Raw genomic sequence first — 6,291 nt, 5'->3', positions numbered from 1 at the left:
GAAGAAATTAAGATGAAATATACACAACAAAAAATTTAATTCCTTTATGTTGTAAGGACAGGTAGGCGAGTTGTTGATTAACACAACAAACAAAAGGAACTGTAAGTAAGGAAGAAGGCGTACCCTCATGGAGATTAAGATACAAAATGGTTCCTTAGAAACGGAAAGTAGCAAAAAATGGGAGCTAAGGTACTAGGTTCTGTAATACAAAAAAGCTCAGAGCTTCTCTACAATAACTGTAATATATTTATGTAACATAAACGTTTTTTTCAAATAGCTTAAATACATTACTGTGTCATCTAATTAATCCTAACAAGTAAGTACATATCTGGGAGGTAGAAAGACTAAGCTATTATATGGCTAATAAGTAAAGCCAGTGGTTTCCACATCTTGATATACATTGGAATCACTTGGCAATTTAAAAAAAAAAACCAATACCTGGGGCTCCCTCCTCCAGATACTTTGGTTTAATTGGTATGGAGTGCAACCTAGGCTTCAGGATTTTTGAAGGCTGACCAAAAGACGTGGGAGTAAAATTATCATAATGCTTTAAACACCGCAGCTCCACACGAAGGCTAGGACAAGACATACAGTAATGGAAAATAATCAAATAAAAATTTGAAATCTAGCTGAGCATGGTGGCACAGGTCTGTAATCCCAGCACTTGGAAGGCAGAGGCAAGAGACTAACACAAGTTTGAGGCCAAACTTAGTCTACATAAGTGAGTTCTAGGCCAACTAGGGCTACACAATCCTTACTTACACACACACACACACACACACACACACACACACACACACGTGGGGGGGAGAGAGAGAGAGAGACAGACAGAGAGACAGATTGATTTTGAGATACGAACAGACTCATTTGTAAACCTACTTTGAAAGCAAAGTAGGAAATCTTTTTGTTTTTTGAGACAGGGTCTCACCATGTAACCCTGGCTGTCCTGGAACCCATTATGTAGACCAGGCTGTCCTGGAACTCAGAGATCCATCTGCCTCTGCCTCAGCAGTTCTGGGATTAAAGGTGTGCTACAGGCCCAGTCAGAGTACAAAATCCTGATAAAGACAAAGGTAAAAACTATTAAAGGAACTATATAGCTCCTATGAGGATTTAGACTGAACAATAGCAACAAACCTTTTTAGTAACTGAGCTTTAAAATAAGATAGCATTTGACACAGGGCTTCTAAAAATAGTCGTTTAAACACAATGATTTTACTAAAAAGAAGTGAGCTTTCTTCATTGACCCAGTCAAGGAGTTAAGAAAGTATAGAAACCACAGGGCTGGAGAGATGGCTCAGTGGTCAAGAGCACTTGCAGAAAACCTGGGTTTGATTTCCATCACCCACATGGCAGCTAACAACTGTCTGTAAGTCCAGTTTCAGGGTATCTGATGCCCTCTTCTGTCCTCCTTGGGCATTATACGACATGGGTGCACTTACATACATGCAGGCAATACACTCATACACACAAAATAAAAATAATGAAATATTTTTTAAAAAGAAAGTATAGAAATGGGGCTGGAGAGATGGCTCAGAGCTTAAGAACACTGGTTGTTCTTGCAGAAGACCCGGGTTTGAATCCCAGCACTCACATGGCAGCTAACAACTGTCCATAACTCCAGTCCCAGGGGATCTGGCAGCCGAGGGCATTGCACAACATGGGTGCTCTTACCTGCATGCAGGCAATACACGTATACACATAAAATAATAAATAAAATTTTAAAAAAGTATAGAAATGAATAAAAACACAAGATATAGAATAAATACTAGTCTGGTGCTTTAAGAGAAGTTTATAGGACTTCACTTAGAAGCAAACCTTGCATATCCACCAGAGAAATATCTGGGAATCATAGTGGCAGAGTTGGCTTTAAGGACAAGAACACTGCATCTACTTGTTTGGGAATGTTAATTTCTATTTGAGAGCACGCTCCCTTTAATGAAATACCATCTATGATCCAACAGCTACAAAACGGAAGGTCTTTTTTGTTTGCTTGTTTTTGTGAGACAGGGTCTCCCTCTAGCCCAGACTGGCTTCAGACTCAGGGCAATACTCTTGCTTTAACCTCACAAGCTCTGAGATGATAGATGTGAGCTACCATGCCCAGTCTGAGAAGTCTGTTCTTCAGGAATCAATGAAACTTTGCTCGTAAACATTCAGCTTCCCACAACTGAACATTACAATCCCATCAAAACAGACAAAAATCACTGTAATTTAGATGCCTAATCAACTTGAAGTCTTTTATTTTAAACAAGTAAAAGCTTGAAGTATGAGAAGCTTCCCTTATACATAATAACAAGAATTTTAAATAATTTAGTTATAGAATGACACTGAGAAGTTCTGGGATACAGGATGTCCCTGTTGAATGGGATATTAAGAACTATAATTATGCTGGGCATGGTGGTGCACACCTTTAATCCCAGCACTTGGGAGGCAGAGACAGGTGGATCTCTGTGAGTTCAAGGCCAGCCTGGTCTACAATGTGAGTTCCAGGCCAGCTGGAGCTACAGGGAGACCCTGTCTCAGAAAGGGGGAAAAAAAAAAGAACAATCATATCCCAACAGTTAATATTAGAATCACAGAATTACTTTTTAATTGATTTATTTTTATTTTATATGTATCAATGTTTTGCATGTATGTAAGTGCACCTGTGCTGTGCATGTCAGAAGAGGGTGTTGTATTCCCTGGAACTGGAGTTATAGGTTGTTAGCTACCATGTGGGTGCTGGGAACCAAACCCAAATCCTCTGCAAGAGCAGCCAGTGCTCTTAACCACTGAGCCATCTCTCCAGCCCCAGAATCATAGAACTTTAGAATTTAAGACCATTGCAGTCTTTAGAAGTGATCACAATAAATTCTTATGTTAACCATAAAAATATATGTTGAGAGTTGAAAACTTATTGATAAGAAAAGTATTCTTAGTGATAGCCCTAATATGTGATCTTTTAGAAATTTTACATTTGGTCTCTATCACTAATACTTTAGCCATGGAACTTATCACAATAAAAAATTTGCTCATCTAAAAGAGAGAAACTGAAACCAGATGTCACCATGCACACCTTTAATCTTAGCACTCATGGATAGCAAGGTCCTGTCTCAAAAAACCAATAACCAAAAACAAACCAACCAGGAAAACAAACAAAAAACTTTTATGGATTTTGAAATCGGAACTTAATATATTTTCATGTATCATGAAATATTATTTTTATTTTTGAGGAAGAGAAGGAAGAAATTTCAAGACAGCATAATAGTTACAATACAGCATTGGATATTGCTAGCTAATTTCAGCCAAGTTTATAGTTGAGAATTGGAAGCAAAAATCAGGGTCGGGGGAGGAGCTGGAGAGATGGCTCAACAGTTAAGGATACTTGCTGCTCTTGCAGAGGACCTGAGTCCAGTTCACAGCATCCATATAGTAGCTACCAACCATCTGTAACTCCAGCTCAGGGGATTGGATTACCTCTTCTGGCCTCCATAGGTAATGCACTGAACACAAGTGGTACACTTACATACATACAGATAAAATACTCACACACATAAAATAAAAATAAATAAATTTGAAAAAAGAACAGTAGAGAAATCTGGGCAGAAACAGAACAAGTTGAAAATTATAAACAAAGAGGTTGTAGTTATAAAAGAGATGCCAAGTGCTTTGCATTTAGAATAATAGAAGCATGCCTTGAAAGCAGATCTGACGTAGTGTAGGCTCCAAGGAGCAAGACTATAAAATCATGTGATAGCTGTTTCCTTGAGAAGAGCATCTTCAGGACCCCTTGCTTTGCATAGAACCTACTAAACAGGATCTACTATTTTCCAGTCAGGCACTTTGAGGACACTGTAGTTACCATGCAATAGACCGGGATACTGCTTGAGCAGGTGGCCAACCTTGGAGATGTTCATGTGATGCTGGTTTGGCAAACATGCAGAATATAAGATTTATGGCATCATGGCATCTTCTACCAAGATTTCAAAGGAAGGTCTGGGAGGAAAAATATGTGACAAGCAGGATTCCTGCAGACAGCACCTGAGAGGGCAATGTAGGAAGCTGTGAGGATGAAGCTGAAGATGCCGTGGAGACTTCAGGGTGTTGGAGTTGGCAAGAACGTGGAATATCTACCCAGGAAGGCTATAGGTAATGAGTATATACAGCCCAGGAGAGAAGACATGAGGGCTGCAAACAGCAAGATCATAGGGTGAGGCTGCCCAAGTCACTGGAGCTCACATCTAGCCGTCAAATATCTCAAACTGCAGGCACTAAGCTACAGGAGTCAGTGTTTTCCCTACTGGGTTTCAGCATTCTTTTGTATCTATCCTTCCTTGCTTATCACCACATTCCTCTTTTTGTAATGTGAATGTTTACTCTGTGAAATTGTACGTTGGAAATAGGCACCTCATTCTTTTTTATTTTTACAGAGGCTCACAGCTAAGACTTTGCCTTGAGTCTCAGAAAAAACCTTAAACTTGGGCTTTTGAACAATGTTGGAATTATCAAGACTTGTACATTATGAGATGCTTATGAGCCTTTTAGGGCCAGGGGTGGAATGTTATGTTAAAGATACATGTTTGGGTACTAAATTGACAAGAGGTGGAATTCAAATAGCTTCTCTTCACTATCAACTTGACAGAACTGAGAATTACCCAGATTATTGAAAGATACTTCTGGGTGTGTCTGTGAGGGCATTTCCAGGGATGAATCATAAGGGTTCTGACCTGATGAATATGGATTAATTCCTTGATGGATTCCTAATATAATGGCATTAGTGAGAGAAGGTAAAGTAGGTGTTGGTGATACCTCGGTGGCTTTATCTTGCTTTGTCTTTTCTTGTATTTCCCCCTCTACTTCCTATGTAACATCATGTGAGCTGCCCTCCTATGCCACATGCCAAAGGGGAGGAGCCAAATGATCATGGTCTGAACCTTCTGAAACCATCAGCCAAAGTAGGATACCTATGGTAAAAATTTTAAAATGCAAAATAATAAGCATTCACAAGGATGTAGAGAAATCAGAACCCTGCATATTTCTGGTAAAGATATAAAATAGTTTAGCCATTATGGTAAATACATTTGGTGGTTCCTCAAGAAGTTATACATAGCACTACCATATGGCTCTGCAATTCCAGTCCTAGGTATATACTTAGAATTGAAAGTACTCAACCAGTTATCTCAAACATACAAGTTCATAGCAGCACTATTCACAATAGTCAAAAAGTAGAAAAAAACCAAATGTCCAACAGCAGAGAAGTATACATATATATATATATGTATATATTCTAATATATACATGCTACACAGTACTACTGAGTCATAAGAAAGAATAAAGTACTGATTCGTGTTCTACAATGTAATTTTTTAAGGATCTCCCTGTAGGCCCAGCTGGCCTCAAACTTGCTATGTAGACCAGGCTGGCCTTGAACTCACAGAGATGTGCCTGCCTCTGCCTCTTGAGTGCTGGCATTAAAGGTGTGCCCCCCCACACACACCTGGCCTCTTGCTTTCTTTTTTGGAGTACTAGTGCCTTACACATGCCAGACAAGCCCTCTACCATTGAGCTATATCTCTAGCCCAAGAATTCCCTCCCTCCCTCCCTCCCTCCCTCAGAAATGGAGTCTCACTGTATCGCCCAGGATGGTCTTGAACCCCTGGGCTCAAGTGATCCTCCTGCCTCAACCTCTAGAGTAGCTGAGATTACAAACTTGTGCCACCATGCTTGGCGGCAAGTTTTACTGACAAATGTCCTGTGTTGGCATATTTGCATGTTGAAAATGTGACTATTTTAGAGTAAGAGAGACAGAAGTAGGTGCTGTCTGTGTGCACACAAAAAGGATAGGATTCTATACACAAATACAGTAACTGGCCATTTATCCATTATGACAGAAGAAAGGGCATAGTGTAAGATCAAAAGTGAAGGGAGACTGACAAATGTTTTGAAGACATATAGTTCTCCTTTGTTGTGGTGGTGGCATACTTGGTAGACTGCTTGCTTAGCATGCATGACGCCTTGAATTTGATCCCAGCACCAAATAAACTAGGCATGGTGGTGCAGGATTTTATTTCCAGTACTCTGAAGATAGAGGCCAGAGGAGCAGAAGTTCAAGATCTACCTTGGTTACCTAGTGACTTTGAGGCTAGACTGGGATACATGAGATCCTGTCTCTAAAAATAAAATAATATTACTAAATATAAAGCAAAATTTATTTTCAAGATAAATAAAATAATCAGTATTAATACAGTAATAAGTACTATGAAAATAATAGCAATTATTGCTAAAGTTTTATTGTTATCATGTACTGGC

General features: G+C 39.3%; 1 protein-coding gene across 1 annotated transcript in view; it reads right to left on the bottom strand.

Annotated features, from left to right (window-relative positions):
- The window catches only part of Hsf5 (heat shock transcription factor 5), a 49,732-nt gene that overhangs the window by 657 nt on the left and 42,784 nt on the right, over positions 1 to 6,291 (bottom strand). The gene's annotated exons all lie outside the window — the stretch shown is intronic.

This window comes from Nannospalax galili, unplaced genomic scaffold, assembly GCF_000622305.1.
Source record: "Nannospalax galili isolate Female #2095 unplaced genomic scaffold, S.galili_v1.0 scaffold879, whole genome shotgun sequence".
Classification (NCBI taxonomy): domain Eukaryota; kingdom Metazoa; phylum Chordata; class Mammalia; order Rodentia; family Spalacidae; genus Nannospalax; species Nannospalax galili.
Note: the sequence above shows the minus strand (reverse complement) of the source record. Positions and strands in the feature narration are given on the sequence as shown.